The sequence below is a fragment of the Podarcis vaucheri genome (assembly GCF_965113315.1).
Source record: "Podarcis vaucheri genome assembly, chromosome: 1".
Classification (NCBI taxonomy): domain Eukaryota; kingdom Metazoa; phylum Chordata; class Lepidosauria; order Squamata; family Lacertidae; genus Podarcis; species Podarcis vaucheri.
The window spans coordinates 139,999,393-140,023,094 of NC_138759.1; the positions used below are offsets into that span (position 1 = coordinate 139,999,393).

The 23,702-nt window shown below is 46.2% G+C and overlaps 1 protein-coding gene and 1 long non-coding RNA gene across 33 annotated transcripts in view; one reads left to right on the top strand and one right to left on the bottom strand.

The window, feature by feature from the left end:
* The window catches only part of MAP2 (microtubule associated protein 2), a 279,546-nt gene that overhangs the window by 157,180 nt on the left and 98,664 nt on the right, over window positions 1–23,702 (bottom strand). The window lies entirely within an intron of this gene.
* LOC309536832 lies at window positions 16,261–19,286 on the top strand. The gene is made up of 2 exons (XR_014221725.1): window positions 16,261–17,434; window positions 19,040–19,286. It is a non-coding gene; the product is annotated as an uncharacterized lncRNA (long non-coding RNA).

Here is a 23,702-nt window from a genome sequence, read left to right on the forward strand (position 1 = left end):
TCTGATTTATATAATTTAATTCATACCTACATTTTGCATTAAAGGGCCAAGCAATTCTTTTGAATATAAGCAGGAATTCATACGTCTGAGTGACATTTCAGTCTCATTTGGGTTCAGAGTAACAAGCAGCAACTTCAAACTCTTTCCAACACTCTCACATGTTCACACTTTGTCAGAAATCCTTCATAGTGAATATTAATTTGTTTTACGTTACAGTAAGAGGTAAATAAGACGTATTTTATTTATCCTATCCTCAAAGGCACTGCAACTATTGTACTTTAAATCCTGTGAGTCAGGTCAGACAGAGAGACAATGTCTACTTAAGGTTAGTGAACATTGTACCTGAGGAAGGATTTGTACCCCAAGCCCAACACTTTATCCATTACATCTCACTGCTACCAGTTAGTCTCAGCAAGACCAAATATGCATGCTGGAGCCAATTAAAAAACCATGTTCTCAAACTTGAACTTACCATCTTCATCAATATTGGTTAAGGGCCTTAAATGCTTGACCACATTGCTCTAAGCACAGATAATGCAAGTACAGTAGGGAATGCTTTCATTAATCAGCAGCACCCCCCTCCCCACAACAGACCTGACTGCATGGGGGTGGGGGTGCTCTTGCAGCTGACAAGTCTATTTTGTGAAACAGCAGCTGTGTTTTGGCTTGGTGGGCACTTGGATAAGCACCCCTATCATTACTTGACAATGTCTGTCTGCTCTGCTCTTGGGAAGGATTCTTGTTTATTTCAGAGAGCTCGTTTTCAAAGTAACACAGCAGGCAGGCAGGCAGCAAGAGAGAATGAGGTGCCAGCAAATAAACCTACTGACCTGAATTTTCTGCTGAAGGATAGCTTGACAGAGAAAGCAGAATCTGAGGAAAACTTATTTACTTGGCTACAGCCAAACCTTGGCTGTCAAACATAATTCGTTCCGGAAGCCCGTTCGGCTTCAGAAACGTTCGACAACCGAGGCACGGCTTCCCATGGGATGCAAGAGCTTCCTGCCCTCAAGGTGAAGCCACGCCAGACATTCAGCTTCCAAAAGTTCAAATCACCGTTCGGGTGCCAAAATGTTCGAAAACAGAGCCATTTGGGAACTGAGGTTTGACTGTACTAGCCCACTTTGTGCCTTTCCTCGTCTCTAAAGGCTTAGGTTATTCTGTTAAGTTATTTAAAGTATTCTACCCCATTTAAATATTCTACCCCATCTTCCAACCAAGCTTCTCCCTGAGTTATTTATTTAAATATATGCTCTGGCCTTTTTACGATACGATAATCTTTATTGTCATTGTCCCATACAGAACAATGAAACCGATAATCTACATAAGACATTCAGAAATCAACAAGCCTGCTACCCCAGCTATCCCAGCCTGGTTAACCCCCTAAAAACTCTGATACACCATAATTGAATACAGTGGTACCTCGGGTTACAGACGCTTCAGGTTACAGACGCTTCAGGTTACAGACTCCGCTAACCCAGAAATAGTACTGTCAGGGGTTCAGGAGCAGAGGCAAGGGCAAGGGAGGAAACGGAGAGCGAGGGGGAGGAGGCAGAAGAAAGGATGAGTGATGACGACGACCCGAGATCTCCGAGTCTTTCCAGTGAATCAGAAGATTCACAGAAAGGAGCACCAGTGGCCAGGGCAAGGGGGGAGCCTAGGGGGACACCCCAGGAAGATAGAGCCAGAGGGGACTCAGAGGGGAGCAGTTGGAAATCGGGACCAGCGTCACCGCCAGAGAGCAGGGAAGAGGAAGGGCGCCAGGGATCAAGCGCTGGCGGCTCACAACAGGGGGGAGGGCACGAGTCAGGAGTGGCCACACCTCCATCGGGGAGCGAAGAAACGGTCAGACGGAAAGTGGAAGGTTGGGCGCGCGCGCCAAGTTCAAATGCACAGGAAAGAGGCAGTAGGCAGCCCGGAAAGGGAGCCAGGTCCTAAAGCCCGGCGCAAGGAGACAGGAGGGTCCGGGGGGTCGGCGTCAGAAGAATCCCGGAAGGAAGAGACCCCGGGGGGCAGAGGGACCCAGAGGAGAACAGTCAGGCGGAAAAGGTGGAGCAGGGCTAGGATATTAAGTTGGTGTACAAGGGGCGGAGACTCAGACGGAGCTTCGCCGATCTAACGCATAAGACGTAGAGTTGCACGCAGCAGCTTGAGATTGGAAACTGTAACTCAATAAAGACTTTTACTTAATGATCGCTGGCTAGCGTGATCCTCTGGGAGCTAGGATCTGGGAGCAGCTCTGACAGTAAGCTCCGTCCCCTAAATTGTGGGCATCTACGGCCTCACGGAGAGGAGAGAAAGCGGGTGCCTACTAGCGAGCTCACGAACGGCAGACAACATGACGGCTGAACAGCAGATAGCGGAACTCAGAGAAGCAGTGACACGACTGAACACCGAGGCTCTTGCATCCAGGAAGAGAGAGGAGGACGCAGCTGCCGCCTACAGGGATCTCCAAGTCAGGTTGGAAGTGCTTACGAAGCAAGGGCAACTGACACCCAAACCGGAGGGGATTGGGTTGGGGAGACGAACAGGCGGTCTGGTCTCTCACTTCGATGGGAATTTGCAGCAGTACCCCAACTTTAGGGCAGATGTAATGTGTGCACTGCAACTGCTGAACAAAGACTTTAGAGATGAACAAGAGAAAGTGGGATGCATCATGTCCCATTTGCATGGAGATGCTAAAGCATGGCTGCGCAATTTGTGGAGAGATAAGGATCCGGCACTCCAAAATGCGGATGCCTTTATTAAAGCGATGGATGGGTGCTTTTTATCAAGCATAGACGTGGATCTTGCTCGGAAGCAGATACATGGACTGAAGCAAGGGAGGGCCAGCGTAAGGCAGTACCATGCCCGCTTTTCCGCTTTGGTCAGTGCCCTGGAATGGGACAGAGATTCGGCTCCAGTAAGAGACCTGTTTTGGGAGGGATTGCACAGCACGTTTAAAGATGAAATTGCGAGGGGGGAGAGACCCCGGACCACGCAGGAGATCGTTCAGAGGGCGCTGGCGGTAGGGGTGCGGCTGGAAGAACGTCCGTGGAGCAGGGACGAAGGGCGTGGAGGGGGCGAACCAGCCAGGGGCTACTCCTTCCTTCCCAGAGAATCAGCGCATGCGCAATCCACGCCTCCGCCAGCAGGAGGAGCTGAACCTATGGAGGTTGGAGGTGCAAGGGCTCAGTCAGCAGCCAGAGCCCTAGCACCGGCAGCAGTGAAAGCGAAGCCTCCTAGAGGGACCAGGAAGTGTTACATTTGCGATGATCCAAAGCATATGGCGAAAGAGTGTCCCCAGAGGCTCCACAAGCACACTGCAGCCTCAGCAATGGTAACTGCAGCAACGCAGCAAGGAGAACCACAGCAGGGAAACGACGGAGTCTGGCTGGAGAAAGAGGCACTGGGGCCCAGCCAGACGTGTCAGTGAAGCAGTCCCCAGAGATTTTACAGCCCATGGACCCCCTCCCGCCCAAGCCAGTAGTGAGGCTCACCGCATCGCTCCAGCTACCCAATGGAATCACCATGGACGTGCCAATCACCATTGACTCAGGAAGCAATGCGGACTTTATAGGGCAAGACTTTGTCGACCGGCACGCTATACAGTTGCTGCCTGCCACGCTGCCCCTGCAGGTTGTCACGGTGGATGGCAGGGAGCTGCTAGGGGGGCAAGTGGTGAAGCAAACGCCACCAATGGTGATGCGACTTGGGAATCACAGGGAAGTCATCAGCTTCAACGTCACTCAACTATCGGACACGCCTATTGTATTGGGCATGAGTTGGCTGGACAAGCACAGCCCGACGCTGGCTTGGTACCAGAGGCAGCTGACCTTCGGCTCTTCCTTTTGTGCTGAACACTGCATAGTGCCCCGGCAGGAAGGAGAGGAAGAGGAGTCACAGTTGCAGCTAGGCACGCTGCAAGCGGTTCCCCACAAGTACGCAGAATTTTTGGAGGTTTTCTGCGAGAAGGAGGCAGACAGGCTACCCCCCCCCCCACAGACCATATGACTGCAAAATTGACCTGCTGCCGGGGGCGGCGCTGCCCAAAGGGAAGCTGTATTCCATGTCTGAGGACGAACTGCAGGAACTCAAAGAGTTCATAGATCATAATTTGGAGCGCGGTTTCATACGAGAGTCCAAGGCAGCGGGGGGCAGTCCTGTATTCTTTGTTAAGAAGCGGGACACGCCCCAAAAAAGACTTGTAGTGGATTATCGCACCTTGAACAGTGTGACCAAGCCATCGGACTTCCCCATGCCCCGAATCGACGACCTCCTCGCAAAGGTACGGAAGGGCAGCGTGTTCACCAAGTTGGACCTGCGAGGGGCGTACAACCTCATTCGCATGCGGGAGGGAGATGAGTGGAAGACAGCCATGTTCACGCCACTGGGCACCTACGAATATAGAGTTATGCCTTTTGGATTGCAAAATGGCTCCCACGTTTTTCAAGCTTTTATGCATCACGTGCTGGCGGGGCTCCTCTACAAGACGTGCGTCTGTTTCTTGGATGACATCCTGATCTTTTCGGAATCGCAGCAGGAGCATGACAGACACGTCAAGGAAGTGCTGAGCAGGCTACAGCAGCATAGGCTTTACGCCAAGCTGGAGAAGTGCCAATTCGACGTGACGGAGGTGGATTTCCTGGGGTACAAGTTGTCTGACAAGGGGCTCGCCATGGACAGCGCCAAGGTTCGAGCAGTGTTGGATTGGAAAAGCCCACGCAACCGGAAGGAGGTCCAACGGTTTGTCGGCTTCGCGAACTTCTATCGCAAGTTTATCAAAGGCTTTGCTATGCAGACAGCGGCCATCACGGACACGCTCAGCTCCAAGAAAAAGAAGTTCATCTGGACAGAGCAGGCGGAGCAGTCCTTTCAGGCACTCAAGCGTCTCTTCGCGTCGGAAGAGCAGCTGCTTCATGTCAACCCCAGCAGGCCGATGAGGGTGGAGACAGACGCTTCGGACAGAGCTGTGGGAGCAGTCCTGCTGCAGAAAGACCCGCAGGGGGTTTGGAGGCCGGGAGCGTTTTACTCCAGGAAGCTCAGCAAGTCCGAACAGAACTACACCATCTGGGACAGGGAGTTGCTGGCCATTCATGCAGCATTCAAAGCGTGGAGGCACTTCCTGATCGGCGCCAAGCACACGGTGCAGGTCTGCACGGACCACAAGAATCTGGAGCACTGGCGCACGGCACAGTTCCTGAACCAGAGGCAGATACGTTGGGCTGAGTTCTTTGCGAACTTCGACTTCCGAATAGAGTATGTCCCGGGGGATACCAACATCATGGCGGATGCTCTCTCCCGTAAGCCACAGTATCTGGAGGAGGCAACGCCAGCGGCCGCCATGCACATCTTCGCACCGACAGTGTGGGCGTGTGCTGCGGCAACAGTTGACCTGGAGGCGGTGCGACGAGCGTTGCAGGATGACTCCTTCGCGCAAGCAAAGATGGCAGAGGTGCACAGGGGCACAGCGGCGACCGACGAGTTCCAGCTGCGAGATGGATTGCTCATCCGCAAAGGGGCCATCTACGTGCCGGGAGACGAACTTCGCGCCAAGGTACTGCAGCAGCTGCATGACGCGCCCACTGAGGGGCACTTTGGCAAGGAGAAGACGGTGGAATTAGTCGCCAGAGACTTCTGGTGGCCCGGAATGAGAGGGGAAGTCGCGGACTACGTGGCGAGGTGTGACACCTGCCAGAGGGCCAAACCAGTGCACAGACCGCCGGCCGGACTGTTGGAACCGCTGCAAACTCCATTCGAACCATGGGAGAGAGTGGCCCTGGACTTTGTCACGGATCTGCCCAGCTCGAGGGGCAAGACGGCTGTGCTGGTGGTGGTGGACTTGTTCTCCAAGATGGCACATTTCATTCCGTGTGCGAAGGTGGCCACGGCGGAACAAACCGCCAAACTGTTCATAGACCACGTGTTCAAGGTTCACGGTCTGCCGCGGTCTATTCTGTCCGACCGAGGGCGACAGTTCATCTCGAACTTCTGGCAGAAGCTGATGGGCTTCCTGAACGTCAAGATCAACCTGGCGTCGGCTAGACACCCGCAGACCAACGGGCAAGCGGAACGGGTCCATGCCATCATGCAGCAGTACCTGAGATGTTATGCGAATCAACAGCCTGCGACGTGGGTGGATTACCTGCCTCTCGCCGAGTTCGCCTACAACAACACGAAGCACGTGTCCACGGGGGTCACGCCGTTCTTTGCCAACAACGGGAGGCACCCCAGAACCTTCCCGGGACTGGAAAGAATGGGGGAGGGGGAGCCGCAGACAGCAGATGCGTTCGCGTTGGAGTTGCAGGAGGTCCACGATCAGCTGCGGTGGCACCTGGAGCTGGCTAAACACGCATACAAGGTACAAGCGGACAAACACAGAAGGGTTGGCGAAGAGATCCATGTGGGAGACTGGGTCTGGTTGGCAGCCCACGCAGTGCCGGCCAGGTCGTTGGCGAAGAAGAAACTAGGGCATAAACAACTGGGGCCCTACCAAGTCGAAGAGCAGGTCAACCCAGTGGCTTTCAGGCTGGCGCTTCCGGAGGGTTCCAGGATGCATCCGGTGTTCCACAGATCGGTGCTCACTCCCTACAAGGCACCTCACAGGTTTCAGGAACCAGGAACGGCACCGAGTCCGCTCCGAGAGAGAACCGGGCAAGCGGGAGTAGCACAGGAGGAGCGCATCAACGAAGTCACGGAGATTTTGGACTCCAGATGGGGGGAAGAGGGGGTAGAATACCTTCTCGCCAAGGAGGGCACCCCGGCCAGTGCCAACAGCTGGGTGCCGGGCTACGCTTTAGACGAACCTCTGCTCAAAGAAGAGTTTCATGCCCTCTTCCCACATAGGCCAATGCCAGCAGACTTTTTCGACGACTGGCTTTTCACACCCACGCTTTCAGCCAGCACGTTCCGGGGGTTCGACTCGGACGAGGAACCGACACGAGACGCCCGTTCCCCGGAGGGGTCACCCTCGGGATCTGCTTCAGAACCCTCGTATTGGTGGGATGATCGACCAGAGGAGCAGTTCCGCAGAAAGTGGCTGGAGGGTCCAGGACGAGCAACGTCTCCAGACGGAAGCGAGGGAGAGACGGACATGGACGTTTTCGGGGACGACCCGGGTTTCGAGCACGGCGGCACAGAGATGGAAGCGGAGGTGACCGTCGTCGACGAGAGCAGGGAGGAAGAACCGGAAGACTTCAGATGGAGGCCCGCCACGGGAAGCGAACTGTATCCGACATTCGTCCCCCTGACACGGCAGCACCCAGCTCCCGCACCGGAAGGAGGGGAGGGGGGAAGAGGGGGCTTCGAGGGGGGATGGATGTCAGGGGTTCAGGAGCAGAGGCAAGGGCAAGGGAGGAAACAGAGAGCGAGGGGGAGGAGGCAGAAGAAAAGATGAGTGATGACGACGACCCGAGATCTCCGAGTCTTTCCAGTGAATCAGAAGATTCACAGAAAGGAGCACCAGTGGCCAGGGCAAGGGGGGAGCCTAGGGGGACACCCCAGGAAGATAGAGCCAGAGGGGACTCAGAGGGGAGCAGTTGGAAATCGGGACCAGCGTCACCGCCAGAGAGCAGGGAAGAGGAAGGGCGCCAGGGATCAAGCGCTGGCGGCTCACAACAGGGGGGAGGGCACGAGTCAGGAGTGGCCACACCTCCATCGGGGAGCGAAGAAACGGTCAGACGGAAAGTGGAAGGTTGGGCGCGCGCGCCAAGTTCAAATGCACAGGAAAGAGACGCAGTAGGCAGCCCGGAAAGGGAGCCAGGTCCTAAAGCCCGGCGCAAGGAGACAGGAGGGTCCGGGGGGTCGGCGTCAGAAGAATCCTGGAAGGAAGAGACCCCGGGGGGCAGAGGGACCCAGAGGAGAACAGTCAGGCGGAAAAGGTGGAGCAGGGCTAGGATATTAAGTTGGTGTACAAGGGGCGGAGACTCAGACGGAGCTTCGCCGATCTAACGCATAAGACGTAGAGTTGCACGCAGCAGCTTGAGATTGGAAACTGTAACTCAATAAAGACTTTTACTTAATGATCGCTGGCTAGCGTGATCCTCTGTGAGCTAGGATCTGGGAGCAGCTCTGACAAGTACCTTGGGTTAAGAACTTTGCTTCAGGATGAGAACAAAAATCGTGCTCCGGTGGCGCAGCGGCAGTGGGAGGCCCCATTAGCTAAAGTGGTGCTTCAGGTTAAGAACAGTTTCAGGTTAAGAACGGACCTCCAGAGCAAATTAAGTTCTTAACCCGAGGTACCACTGTACAATATACTCCCATAGAGACTACCTTAGGTAAAGGACCATTAGGTCCAGTTGTGGCCAACTCTAGGGTTGCGGCGCTCATCTCGCTTTATTGGCCAAGGGATCCGGCGTACAGCGTACATGTGGCCAGCATGACTAAGCCGCTTCTGGCGAACCAGAGCAGCGCATGGAAACGCCATTTACCTTCCCGCCAGAGCGGTACCTATTTATCTACTTGAACTTTGACGTGCTTTTGAACTGCTAGGTTGGCAGGAGCAGGAACCGAGCAACGGGAGCTCACCCCGTCGTGGGGATTTGAATTGCCAGCCTTCTGATCTGCAAGTCCTAGGCTCAGTGGTTTAGCCCACAGCACCACCTGCGTCCCAGAGACTACCTTACACTGCGTTTAAAACCAAAATCTCATTTGAAGAGAAACTGTTTCTCAGTCAGGCAGAAGCTGAAAGAGATCATTTCCGGGGTGCGCTCCTACATGCTCCCCAAAATGCTAGAATTTACCAGAGAATTCATAATCATTTTTTTTTTTTAAAAAAGTAAACTAGCTTTTTAAGAACAATTTAAAACTAATAAATCAGTTTATTGCTTAACCCAGCTCTGGAATTATCGCCCATCATATGCTGTGGGGGGTATTGTTTTTGTTATTATGGTGTGTATTTTTGTGTTTTTATATTGTAAACTGCCCTGCAATCTTCGAATGAAGGAAGGTAATAATAATAATTGTAGCCTTATTGGAGTTCATTGATTGGGTCTGCGTTGCTCCGTGACAGGAGGAAGGAAGTCAAAATGACACCGAGTTGGTTCAAAGAAAGAGTTTATTCTGCTCTCCGGATAGCAGAAGGCACTTGCGTGGTGAGTCCATAGCAAGTCCAAAGAAATGACAAGTTTCATGCAGTATATATATCCTCCAGGCACCCTCTCCCTCCTTCCAACCACGTCAGCTTGTATATGTAGGTTGACATCACATATGTTCCTGCTCTGGTACTCTCAACCATAAAAGGGATTTCCTTCCTGCACTCCTGACCATAAAAGGATATTCCTGTTCCTACTCCTATCTTGGAGCAAGAGGTCACTACTTCCGAGAACATGCTCTGGCGTTAGTCCCAGACTTGGGTCTCTGCGTCATTTGTGGTCAGGACATAAGATATGTCTGTGTCTGTTCTACTGGAAAGTCAAGGCCAGTCTTGCCGTCAAACTGATAAGGGAGAGAGCTGTGTTCTTGTTTTGCATTTGCTCAACGGCTAAAGTTTATGCATTTTAGCTAAGGAGAAATGGGGATTTTGGTGCAGTTTAAAAACTGCCTGCACAGTCAGTTTTGGGGTTTGGGAAACCCATTCCTTCATAATAATAATAATAATAATAATAATAATAATAATAATAATAATAATAATAATTGTATCTCAGATAATTTTTTTTGCACTGGATCACACAGCCCTGATAAGCAGTGGGTGTGACTGACTGCAAAAGGCGATTTCAGCTCAGCACACACATCACAGCATCAGCCAACGGCAGGTTAAGCAAAAAATGACTCCCAAGCATATGCCCCAAAGAGCTCCTAAGTGCTCTGTGCCAAAAGACTATAGCTGTCATAGGCAAATACTCCAGCAATTCGGCTTTTAAAAATCCCTTAACTGGGATTTACATGATGCATCCCCGAACATGGAAAGAAGCAATTATACCACTTCAAATAAAGTCCTTCCATTTAATACATTCTTCTGAGCTTTTCTTAATAAACTGTATCCCTGTTCCTGATCTCACTCTTCCCTCCCCCCTTAATTAAGATTTCAGAATCTTCACTTACAGAGTCATATTACCCCTCCTTAAAGAATAGTCCTCAGAGGAGAACAAAGTGCACAGAGTTTTCTTCAACTGTTAAAACTGGGCAAGGGTAAAGAGTTGAGCGCGCCCATGTGTGTGTACTATTCATGTTTATTGCTCCAGCCCTGGCTCAGCTTCAAGGATTGCTTAGGTTATATATTAGGTAGTACTCTAGCAATCTGGATGCGTTCGTTGTATTCCCATTCACTTTAGCCCACACATTATCAGTGGTTTATTCAATAGTGTACCTTCATCCATGCATTTATATAAACATCACCTCATCACATTTTCAGCTCACTTCTTGCACCTGCTGTTGCCTAAGAAAACTCATGTCCCAATTTTTCAATCAGTATCCAAGGTAAATTCACCTCACTCACCTTTTTCTTTTTCTTTTTTGCCATTAAAGGAGCCCAAGATATCATCAGAACCCCACAATAGGCAAGTCAAGATACCAGCGGAGTCAGGAATGTAACAAGGCTTTGTGTCTTATCCACAATAACTTTCTTCAGATCAGTTCAGTTGACGACCGACACCATGTCCTCTTTTCACAGGCCATGTTACATTATGTAGTTTAATCAGTCCAAGCTGATTTTAGAGAATGTCACTTACATTACTAGGAAATAATAACATGATTTTTTATGTTAGGGCTTTATCACACCATCGTGCAAAATGTGCCACAAGCAAGTCTGATGCTCCTGAAAGTATGCCATAGGTACTATATTATGCCACGCACACACATGACATAAGTGATGTGTTTTGCAACAAGGGAGACAGTCGTGCTACCAGGGTAATGTGAGACCTAGAACAGTGATTCTGTAGCAAACACAGGTTGCTCAGATCCTTGCTCAGATACAGTGGTACCTCGCAAGACGAATGCCTCACAAGACGAAAAACGCGCAAGACGAAAGAGTTTTCCGTTTTTTGAGTCGTTCCGCAAGACGAATTTCCCTATGGGCTTGCTTCGCAAGACGAAACGTCTTGCGAGTTCTTGCGAGTTTGTTTCCTTTTTCTTAAAGCCGCTAAGCCGTTAATAGCCGCTAAGCCGCTAAGCCGCTAAGCCATTAATAGCCGCTAAGCCGCTAATAGCCGTGCTTCGCAAGACGAAAAAACCGCAAGACGAAGAGACTCGCGGAACGGATTAATTTCGTCTTGCGAGGCACCACTGTAGGTTAATAAAGTAATAAAAAACAGTAATGCTCCTGTGTTCACCCATATGCATTGTTAACACACTTTCAATGTTTGCACTGCAGGACAGAGAGAGAGAATGTAGAACTGCCAAGTAATTTGCAAAAAAGGAGGGGGGAGGAATGAACGTTTTAAGCATGGTAAAGAGAAAAGAAACCAACCTAAAAGGGAAAAGGAAAGGATAATATATTAATGCTTGTTCAGTCTTGCTTTCAAGCGAGATGAAGTTTTTTTGTGCTTAAGGCTCAATACCTTAATCCACTTTGCGCCAAAGTTCATTGCAAATTTGAAAAGTTAATAATGTTAAAAATGTACTTATTATTGAAACATAAGGTAACAAATTATTATTAATGTACTGTATATAAATGAACTGGAGAAGATTAGTGGGCACAAAACACAGGAAAAATATCTCTATAGAGATATGGGATAGTCACTGGAATAACTAATTAAATTCCCTGTCACAAAATGTGGCTAGAACAATGAGTCTTCCAAACACTGTCCATGGCTTTCTTTTAAAATTAAGGGATCCAGGTCCCAGGGTGCTGCCTTTAATTTGACTAAAGGCCTTTCTTTTAACTTGCTGTCACCACAAACTCCTACCTTTGTCTTCAATTGGGAAACAGTGGGAGTGCCCATAGCTCAGTGATTAATTTAGAAGCACATGCGCTGCCAGCGCTCTGCCTTGCCCTGCAGCTGAGGTGGCCGAGGCCACACGATGCAAGAATGCCATGTGCATATGACACACCACAGGGCATGCTGACATCATGCATGCATGCTGTGGAATTTTGAGGGGAACGGCCCCCCCTCCTTGAAAATTTTGGGGAGTCTCTGCCCCCTGCCCCCTTAGATGGCAACCACTACATGGTAACATGTGTTCTATCTGTAGGAGGAAGCCTTGAGTACCTTGACTGATACTTCTGAAGCAGGCTTATACTCCAACTAATCTGAATAATGTTTTGTCATCCAGCATGTAAAAGTTAATAGATCTGTCATCTGGATAAAGTCCAAAGTTCAACATACTGAAACTAATCACTGCGCTTTCCACAAACCAAAAGCTAATTCCCAAACTACCCAAATAAATGTGAGCATTATCCTCCTGTTGGACTTTTGCCTGCAGCATATGCAAAATGCATGTTGACATATATATTGTCAAAGTGATTCACTGGGAATAAGGGAGAAGAGTAAAGGAAAACTTAAATGCCTTTTAACAATTCTCCAAACACAACCATGCAACAAGCCTCTTAATTTGCTTGGTAAAGTACTACATATGTAAAATTGCTTTTGGACAGCTTTGTTTTAACCAAATATCTTTGCTTCTGTTCTCATAGCTAAGTCGGTTTAAATAATTATTCCTGAATAGATTTCTGTATGCCAATTAAAATTATGCTTGAAGCTGCACAAGATATAGGACATAACATCATCTTTGCCGACTGGGAGAAGTATTGGTGTCATCTGCAAATTTGATCAGGATGCCCTTGAGTCCATCATCCAAGTCGTTGATAAAGATGTTGAATAAGACCGGGCCCAAGACAGAACCCTGTGGCACCCCACTAGTCACTCTTCTCCAGGATGAAGAGGAACCATTGATGAGCACCCTTTGGGTTCGGTCAGTCAGCCAGTTACAAATCCACTGAGTGGTAGCATAGTCAAGACTGCATTTTACCAGCTTCTTTACAAGAATATCATGGGGCACCTTGTCAAATGCCTTGCTGAAATCAAGGTAGGCTACATCCACTGCGTTCCCTTCATCTACCAGGCTTGTAATTCTGTCAAAAAACGAGATCAGGTTAGTCTGACATGACTTATTTTTCAGAAATCCATGCTGACTATTGGTGATCACAGCATTCCTTTCTAGGTGCTCACAGACTGTTTGCTTAATGATCTGCTCCAGAATCTTCCCTGCTATTGATGTCAGACTGACTGGGCGGTAATTATTTGGGTCCTCTCTTTTCCCCTTTTTGAAAATAGGGACAACATTTGCCCTCCTCCAGTCTGCCGGGACTTCGCCTGTTCTCCAGGAATTCTCAAAGATGACTGCCAGTGGTTCTGAGATCACATCTGCCAGTTCTTTTAATACTCTTGGATGCAGTTCATCTGGCCCTGGAGACTTGAATACATCTAAACTAGCCAAATATTCTTGTACTATCTCCTTAGTTATTCTGGGCTGTGTTTCCTTTGCTGAATCATTTGCTCCAAATTCTTCAGGTTGGGCATTGTTTTCTTTATCGGAGAAGACTGAGGCAAAGAAGGCATTGAGGAGTTCAGCCCTTTCTGTGTCCCCTGTTTGCATTTCACCATCTTCTCCTCTGAGTGACCCCATTGTTTCTTTGTTCTTCCTTTTGCAACGGACATACCCATAAAAGCCTTTTTTGTTGCTTTTAACCTCTCTAGCAAGCCTGAGTTCATTCTGTGCTTTAGCTTTTCTGACTTTGTGTCTACACGTGCTGGCTATTTGTTTGAATTCCTCTTTGGTGGTTTCCCCCCTTTTCCATTTTTTTTACACATCCTTTTTTAATCTTAATTCAGTTAAAAGTTCTTTAGATAGCCACCCTGGCTTCTTTAGGCACCTTCCATGTTTCCGTCTCATTGGTATTGCCTGACGTTGTGCTTTTAGTATCTCCCTCTTAACAAACTCCCAGCCATCATGAACTCCCTTTCCTTTTAGTATTGTTGTCCATGGGATCTCACCCAGCACTTCCCTAAGTTTTATGAAGTCGGCTTTCTTAAAGTCAAGAAATTGAGTCCTAGTATGCTTGGCTGCTCCTTTCCGCTGTATAGTAAACATATATATATATGTTGGAAATGTAAAGAAATTGAAGGTTCATTCTTTCACCTTTGGTGGACGTGCCCAAGGATTAAGGCTTTCTGGGAAATGATATATAATGAACTGAAAAAGGTATTTAAATATACTTTCCCGAAGAAACCAGAGGCCTTCCTCCTGGGCATTGTTGGCCAATTGGTGTTAAAGAAGGATAGAATTTTCTTTATGTACGCTACAGCAGCAGCAAGAATTCTCATCGCAAAGCATTGGAAGACACAAGACCTACCCACCTTGGAAGAATGGCAGATGCAACTAATAGACTATATGGAGATGGCGGAAATGACTGGCAGAATCCGAGACCAGGGAGAAGAGTCGGTGGAAGAAGATTGGAGGAAATTTAAAATTTATTTGCAGAAATATTGTAAAATTTTTGAATGTTGATGACATTGAAATGAATTGAAGGGGCTCTAGCAACAAGGTAAAAAGTATAAGGGGACTAATAACAGATAAACTAATAGATCATGAATTTGCTGAACTAAATTTAAAAGGGATACAACAATGGGAGACGTGAGGAAGTCAGGAAAATAAGTTAATCTAAAGTGGAGAGATTAAGAAAGAGAGAAATTTTGTTTTTCTTTTATATGTGTTTTTTCTTCTTTTTGTGTTTAATGTTTGTATTTTTGTATTTTGTACTTTTGTATTTTGTATTTGTTTTGCATTTGCCTTTTGTGTTTTCTAAACTTTTCTATTGTCAAAACCAAATAAAATATTATAAAAAATAAAATAAAATTATGTTTGAAGCTGACCAGTAGTGCTAAGTTGCTTATTAGCAGGACCTTCTTCAAGTGCAGATACAGCATAGAGTTGGAACCGGGCTTTAACCAGCCAGTGTCTCAAAATAAGCTTTGTACCACCCCAACCCCCAAGGGCAGAAAACTGGGAGACTGCTGCTATTAACTGATGTGCATTGGTGCCTGGTTTAAAAACTCGCCTTTGCAAGTCACACCTTCAAGCAGGGTGTCCCCACCGCAACACTGGAAATAAAATATATGCTGAACACTTGGATTCAAATAGTGTTTGCACCCCAAAAGAGCCTTTGGAACAACCCAAATCACAAGTCCCTTCAACCAGTTTGCTGCACTATGGGAGACTGGCTGCAATTGGACCCATCACAGCAGATGATGGAAACAAACGTTTGTCAGAGTTGGAGCCCGCATGAGCACTTTGGCCTTTCCCACATGTTCAGTGAGGTAGAGGTGATTGTTCCAGCCCTCACTTCACTCATTAATTATCATCTGAAACAAGAAGGTGTTTCATGTGTTTTCGTATGAGTCACAACTTAAAGCGAGGAGACTCATAAGAAAACATGTGCAAGCTTAGCTTTTCTTTTTTAAAAAAAACAACACACAAATTGTCAGGAGGAACTCAAAACAGTTAGTCACTGCCATGATCTCAGAGGCCCTGAAAGCTTCTAATACAACAGTGCTAAGGGAAAGTGTTGCATCTTGTTGTCATGTCTTGAACCCGATTCCCAGGGAATTCTGCAGGTGAGATCCAGGGCAGCCCAGAGGACAGTGCAGGAATCTTAGGCATGGGTTCGGATCCTCAGTTCAGCTGAAGACAGTTAGATATATCACCTCAGCAGAAGCTACCACATAGTTAGAGGCGCTGAACCTTTAACGCTCCAGAACAACTGTGTAGCAGACAGAGACCAACCATTTATTCACTGCCTCTCTATGCCTATGAAAGCTTTACCTGTTGATTTTTGCTTATTACGCAACTGCTCACAGGACAGCCTCCATGAACAACGTGGCCCGTTTAGTTTTGGCTTCTCTCCCCTCCACCCTCAAATAACCTCACAGAAAGGCTGTGGTTCTTAGTCTCAGTTGAGAACGCAAGACCCCGTCGCATCAGGTGAGGGGGCCATCGAGTGCAGTATCCTGTTCCCACAGCAGCAAACCAGAAGGCCATGGGAAGCAACCACACCTGCACTTCCCAGAGACTGGCATCCAGAGGGGTTGAACATAGCCAGCACAGCAACTAGCCATTGGCCATCTTGGCTTCCAGTCTCTGAGTGCAGCTTCTCCAGCAAGCGCCAAAATGGTTCTCCAATCCAGGCCCCACGTGGCGTTCTGGCCGGCCCAGCAGCTCACAGGCCTTTGTTCTCTTACTTCTTCTCAGCACCCATCTGCCCCCAAACCTCCTGCAAAAGACACTTTTCCCTGTCCTCTCACACTCTTCCCGGTCACCTTGGCAACCGCTATCTGCCCAGGCCAGTAACAAGGTGAGGCCCTGGCTTGGAAAGGAAGCCAGCCTGTATTTTCCTACTGGCCTGGAGCTAGATTCTGACATTCATAATTCCTTAGAAACCAATGATTTAAGAACTTGGACTGCTACCACCTGGATTGTCAGTCAAGCAGATTATAATTATAAACAAGTTGAAAATATATGTTCTCAAGTTCTACCCAGCTTCTCACTCTAACACTAAACGCAACACTAAACTAAATTGAAACAGTAAAACATACAAGTTTAATTCTTTTTGTTTGTTGGTGACACGTTCAAGAAGCAATGCCCTGAACTTTAATCTCTTTGACCATCCCACAATCCACACTGAGCTGTAGCTCATGTAGTTAATACTGCTGTTATAACAGCAAAACAAGTGGCTCTAAATAGGGTTTTATCCAAAACAAAGGGGACACTTTTTGCAAATTTCTTTTGCCCTCTGTGAAAATGCCCCCTTTTTGATCATGGAAACTTGAACAGGAATTAAGGTGTTTATGGATTCAGAGCGAGGGCAACATCATACAGAGAGAATTGCCTTCTCTTTGAACTGGCTTTGTTTGCCCTAAGTGATGCCATCGTACAGCCAAATCTGACTGCTTATATGATTATTTCACTTTTCCCAGAATAAAGATTGAGGTAAATCCAAAACGATGGTATCAAAGTAGCAATCAAGTGGGGACAAAAAAAGCTGCGACAAGACCTCATAACTCATTCTCTCAATGTCATATGAAGCATGCATGGTGGTTAAGAGAATGAGCTATAAACCAAAAGACTCTCGTCTGAACACATTCTCAGCCTGTCTGTAATACAGGATAAAAATACTATCTGACCTTAAAGAGCAGTTGAGGGTATTAGCACAAGTAAGCTATAAACTGAGATGATGTTTGTAAAACAGTAATTTAAAGCATAATATGTAGTTTTGCTCGTGTCCAAAAATAAAGGCTTTTTGTGATCAATTTCCCACTTTGGGGGAGATTTTGGAAGCATATGTGCAAAAAAGAACAGAATCATATCTGGCCATTTCATTTTAAGGAGTATCACGTGAGCTTTAATGCAGAACAGAAAGTGGAAATCTGTTCTGGAACAACAAAACAAAACAAAATAAAGACCAAGGTGGTACAGAGTCATCTGTGATGCCAGTGTAGGAAGGCTGAATGTTATTTGGCAGGTTTGTATCTTCTCTTAATATGAACTGAGTCCAAACTAATAAGGCCATTTTGAACCAGAACACTAAGATGACAATACATAAGGGCTGTCAAGAGGATATCTTTTTCTCTGAGCAAACTCAAGAAAGGTCATAGAATCATAGAAGAGTTGGAAGAGACCACAAGGGCCATCGAGTCCAACCCCCTGCCACTCAGGAAACACCATCAGAGCACTCCTGACATATGGTTGTCAAGCCTCTGCTTAAGGACCTCCAAAGGAGGAGACTCCACCACACTCCTTGGCAGCAAATTCCACTGTCGAACAGCTCTTACTGTCAGGAAGTTCTTCCTAATGTTTAGGTGGAATCTTCTTTCTTGTAGTTTGGATCCATTGCTCCGTGTCCGCTTCTCTGGAGCAGCAGAAAACAACCTTTCTCCCTCCTCTATGTGACATCCTTTTATATATTTGAACATGGCTATCATATCACCCCTTAACCTCCTCTTCTCCAGGCTAAACATGCCCAGCTCCCTTAGCCGTTCCTCATAAGGCATCGTTTCCAGGCCTTTGACCATTTTGGTTGCCCTCCTCTGGACACGTTCCAGTTTGTCAGTGTCCTTCTTGAATTGTGGTGCCCAGAACTGGACACAGTACTCCAGGTGAGGTCTGACCAGAGCAGAATACAGTGGCACTATTACTTCCCTTGATCTAGATGCTATACTCCTATTGATGCAGCCCAGAATTGCATTGGCTTTTTTAGCTGCCGCGTCACACTGTTGGCTCATGTCAAGTTTGTGGTCAACCAAGACTCCTAGATCCTTTTCACATGTACTGCTCTCTGTCCAATGACTCCTCAACCTCTTCCCCCTGTAGCAAAGACCTAAAATTGACCAGCCCATTGATTTCCTACATGACTTCATACTGGCTTCGCCATGTGTTCAGATATCTATATGACACATATTGATTAGCATAGTATCAGGTACGTAGTTTTGTATAAAACACACACACAAAAATTAGGAACGAAAACATTCTCAAAAGCCTTATTTTTTACCCAGACTTTTGATATTAATTTTCTGCTCATATTTTAGTGTGGTGGGAGGTGCAGTTGGACCTACTTGTATATTTTAAGTTGTTTTACCCTTATTTTTAATGTTCATATTTATAAGTTGCTTTGAGATTCATTTTTTAATCAACTAAGTAATAATGATAATAGGAGGAGGAGGAGTACACGGCACATACAGGAAATTCATCCTCCTTTTTCAGCAAAAGGGCCCTAAGGTTAAATCCTGAGCTTACCAGTGGAATTCTGCAGTGTGATAACTGTTGGGGCTGCAGAAATAGATGGCTGCAAAATAGGCTGGAAATGTCTGGTCATTCAGCTGTATGAGCAGCAGGATAAATTGCCCTCACTCAAATCTGGCTTTGTGACATTGACACCTAGACAAATTTAACTGGCTATGAGATGACATGATACCATGAGACTGCTACCTGATTGTTGATGGGCCAGGATATTTTAAAAGTACATTTTTAAAAATTCTGCCGCAGCTGGTTGTGAACAGTGTGTAAAAATGGTGTTTTCACGGACCTTTCCCCCACCACTCCCCACTTTAGCTCTGAAAAAAATTTACAGGTGAAATTTTTGTGCAGCCGTACTTATCGATTGTCCACATCTGATGAAATGGGAGGAAGCTGCTCCAAAGGAGAACAATGTACAAATACAATACAATCAGCTTTATCAAGAAATCTGTATGGTTGTCTATTGCTCTCATCAATTGCACTGAGAGCTGAAGCCTACAAAGGCTAAACAGGCTGATCTATGAGATTTTGAGTAATCTAATTATAACATACAGGAATACAAATAAATAGCCTAGATCTAATTTTATAAACTGTTCCACATTTCCTTTATTATATTAAACCTGCAATGGAAATAGAGCAACACATTCCCACTTCTCAGTGTCAATGGCCCAAATTCCTCCCTGGTGGATGTGTTTTCACTGAGGCTTATTGATTTCCTTTATGAATCAATTTAAGCCAGTCCAAACCATTTTTTTTAACTTATAATTTATTGTTTCACATGTATCTTCTTGGGCTCCATGATCAGTGCAGATGGTGACAGCAGTCATGAAATTAAAAGACGCCTGCTCCTTGGGAGAAAGGCGATGGCAAACCTAGACAGCATCTTAAAAAGCAGAGACATCACCTTGCCAATAAAGGTCCGTATAGTAAAAGCCATGGTTTTCCCAGTAGTGATGTATGGAAGTGAGAGCTGGACCATAAAGAAGGCTGATCGCCGAAGAATTGATGCTTTTGAATTATGGTGCTGGAGGAGACTCTTGAGAGTCCCATGGACTGCAAGAAGATCAAACCTCTCCATTCTGAAGGAAATCAGCCCTGAGTGCTCACTGGAAGGACAGATCGTGAAGCTGAGGCTCCAATACTTTGGCCACCTCATGAGAAGAGAAAACTCCCTGGAAAAGACTCTGATGTTGGGAAAGATGGAGGGCACAAGGAGAAGGGGACGACAGAGAATGAGATGGTTGGATGGTGTTCTTGAAGCTACCAGCATGAGTTTGATCAAACTGCGGGAGGCAGTGGAGGACAGAAGTGCCTGGCGTGCTCTGGTCCATGGGGTCACGAAGAGTCGGACACGACTAAACGACTAAACAACAACAACAACAACATGTATCTTGCCTGTAGAGCTCTGAAGACCATAAACTATGGATGGAGTTCAACTGAGCGAGCCAAGCCCTTGGGGGGAGGCAATAGAGGGAACTGCCCCAAACATGGTGGGACCCACATTGACACTGATTAAGAGTACACTCCAAGGGCAAGAGAGAAGGAAGGAGTGACTTGGTAGCTCAATGAAAGTCAGCCCCCAAGCCCTCTAGAGTTTTTAAAAAGAACCTACCGAGAGTGAGTTCTAGGGGGCAAGACTTCTTAACACTCATTACTGTCATCTTGTTAGTAGCAATAAGGCAATCTATCTGATTGCAAACACTCAAGTCACCTGTTCCCACAGGAAATAATGAAATGAACACAACATAAAACAATTAATGGTTTTTTTCATTTAAAAAAAATCGAGTAGTAACCAAAAACAATCAGCTTGAAATATGTACAGTAATATCATGACTTCCCACCTGCAGCAGACATGAGATACAACATGCAACAGGAGCAAGACGGTTCTCATTTTCTATTAGATCAATATTTATCGCATGCTTATAGTTGATCCCTATTAGAATATGTGCGTAGCTTTACTTCTGACTAGTTTTCTGGTATGGATGCCGACAAACAGATTTACCCTCTATTTGTCCACAAGATCAGCAGCTTTTGCTAAAACCTTTCATGTCTAGAATTGGTTGTTTCTGTAACACAAGGGAGAATTGCAAGGTTAATCATCATTGCAATAGTTATCCTAAAAAGCAGTAAGTGCCATAGGATCTGCTGTTGCATAGCCTGACATCATCATTTTTCTGTCCCCCACCCCCCTGCTAAAAGCCTAGTGGAGACTTTTACGCCTCCTTTGCCAGTGCTGCAGCAAAAACTTGCATGATGTCATCAAGTGCAACCAGTAAACAGTAGCAGTCCCTGAATCACAAGTTTGTAACTCCTTTGAAATGAATCCTGGCAGAAACTGCTGTTTCAGCTTGTTGCTTGTGGATGGTGCAGGGTAAAATTTTAAAATGTGAAGATAAATCATTGGTGTTCAGCCTTTGACAAATGGATGAGAACTTCAGGTACATTCCTAATTCATGCCTTTCCTGTGTCGAAAAATATAACAAATAAAAATGTTTGTAGAGGTCTCTGGTGGGGGACGTCAACACCCAAAACAAATAGGGAATATTTCTGAGGCATTTTAAATTCCCACACCAGCCAGGCACCTGCCCACAAAAGCCAGACAACAAGTGTAGGGGTTGTAGAGCCAATAGGAGCAATATATATTTAAAGCTATCTATTTTTATTTTTATTTTGAAGATAGGGTAAATTATTGAAAATATAATACTGCAGTGGGTTACTTCTTGTCCTGTGGGTTTTGTTGGTAACTTTCCTATGTAGTTTAGATTGTTTGGCAAATGGAAATGAATTTTTAGAAAGCCAGGTTTAGAAATAATGCTAGATTGCCTGGGTGAGAATGAGCATATGACAAAACAAAACCCTAAATTGCTATGGTTCCGCAGCCATAGTAGCAAAATGTGTATGAGCTACTAGCTAGAATTCCTTGATTTAAATCTTATCTCAGCCTGCACTGGGTGGATTTAAGAAAGCTAAACTTCACCTATCCAACTGACATTTGAGGATAATAAGACAAGACAAGGAGTAGGATTTTGATTTGAGAGAGCTAAGTCCAACTGCCTTAATGTGGCTTTGCTCTCTGTTTTCATTTCAGTCAGCAGGTGAGAGGATTCAATGTCTAAATGGTTCCACATACTAAAAAAGAAAAGAAAAACAATGCTCCCTCTACATGTCAGACCTCTACATGTCAGAGAGCCATGTCTACATGGCTAAGATTAGAATTTGGAGGAAAACCTATGTTTATCTTATTACCAATTCAAAGACTGGTGCTGAACCCACTGTGCTTTTCACCTTATTCCTTCCTAGTACTCTTTGCTTCTCACCCTCTGTCTCATCTTTGGGTCAGAATAATAATTATTTTTTGCTCATCTCAGCAGATGATAGTGGGGAATGAAATGGGGTTTCCAGTAAGGAATACGGCAGAAGATGTAGCTTCTATGAGCCTAGCAGCAGCCACCTCCTCTGCATTTTATTTATTTATTGCAAATATTTATAAGTCACAGCCAAAATGTGGAACACCAGAACCAACTTTTCCCTGTAGAAGCAACTACGTCAAATCAATACTATGAAGAAGACAAACGGTAGCTTGGACACAGTAAGGGGATGCACCTCATCCCTCCCCAAAGGAATGGACAAAAAGGTGCCAATTCACTTGTTGATGCAAGGACAGTAATGTTGGGGCATGATGCATCTCAGACAAGGAGGTACTAGCAATAGTAGAGGTAGACTTACGATGGCAGCTAAACCTGGGGCACCTTTTTAAAACAAACAAACAAACAAACAAACACAACAACAACCTCATTGTGCTGCAAAGCACTTTGGAAATGTAAAAACACAGACAGTTTTTCCGGGTCATGTGGCCAGCATGACTAAGCCGCTTCTGGCGAACCAGAGCAGTGCACGGAAATGTTGTTTACCTTCCCGCCGGAGCGGTACCTATTTATCTACTTGCACTTTGACGTGCTTTCGAGCTGCTAGGTTGGCAGGAGCTGGGACCAAACAACGGGAGCTCACCCCATTGCGGGGATTCGAACTGCCTTCCGATCAGCAAGTCCTAGGCTCTGTGGTTTAGACCACAGCACCACCCGCATCCCTTAACAAACAGTAGCAGAAATCATATAGTCAAAATCTAGTTCCATGCAATCAAGCCAGTGGTAATGCCTCACCCCTGATTTGCCTTGGAATGACACCTCCACCTCTATTTTCTTTGGCTCTAAAGAAACGATCAACGGCAGGATGAACAACAGCTCCAACTTAGCGATCTTTGGCAGTGCCCAGGACCTCTTCTGGTTGCTCTGCCTGAATGAACTCCAATCTACCTGCGCTTTGCCTTTAGCTGTACCCCTGATCAAAGAATGCTACCAATGTCCCGGCATGCAACTATCCAATGGGGAAGCATTAACTCAGAAAAAGTAAAACATAACTTAGGACATTCAGCTATAGCTTCCGAGCAGCCATTTGTCATTATCATGGAAGCCCAATTTCAGCTGTCAGCATCACAATAGCTGTCACTTTATCTACTGAGGGCCTGAGTTGCATGTTGTTATTGTTTATGATTACATTTATTCATTACTCATGACACAAAACATTTCAAAGCAACTTACAACGTTAAGTTGTTACATTTATGGTATGTTATCTTTATGGGGCAAAATCATCTGGGGGGACACTTGAGATGTCTTGCATGGAGGAATATTTCAACTCTGTGTGAAATGTCCCTTACTTTTCAAGCATTAGAGTGCCAGTTTTCTAAACAATTCTTTGAAGAATGGAACTTACAAAAAAGCATAGCTAGCCATACTTTCCATTGATCATGCTGGCTAGATTTTCAAGAAAGAAGAGACTTTTAAGGTCAACAATTCAAAGGCATTGTCACAGTCCAGTTTGAGCCCCTCAGAGCAAAGATACAAGCTACATGCAACTAATGTAGATTCCTGCAGCCCAAGTTGACCTCTTTAAAGAGGAAATAGTGGCTTCTGGAGTGGGTGATCAGGAGGAGAGAGGTA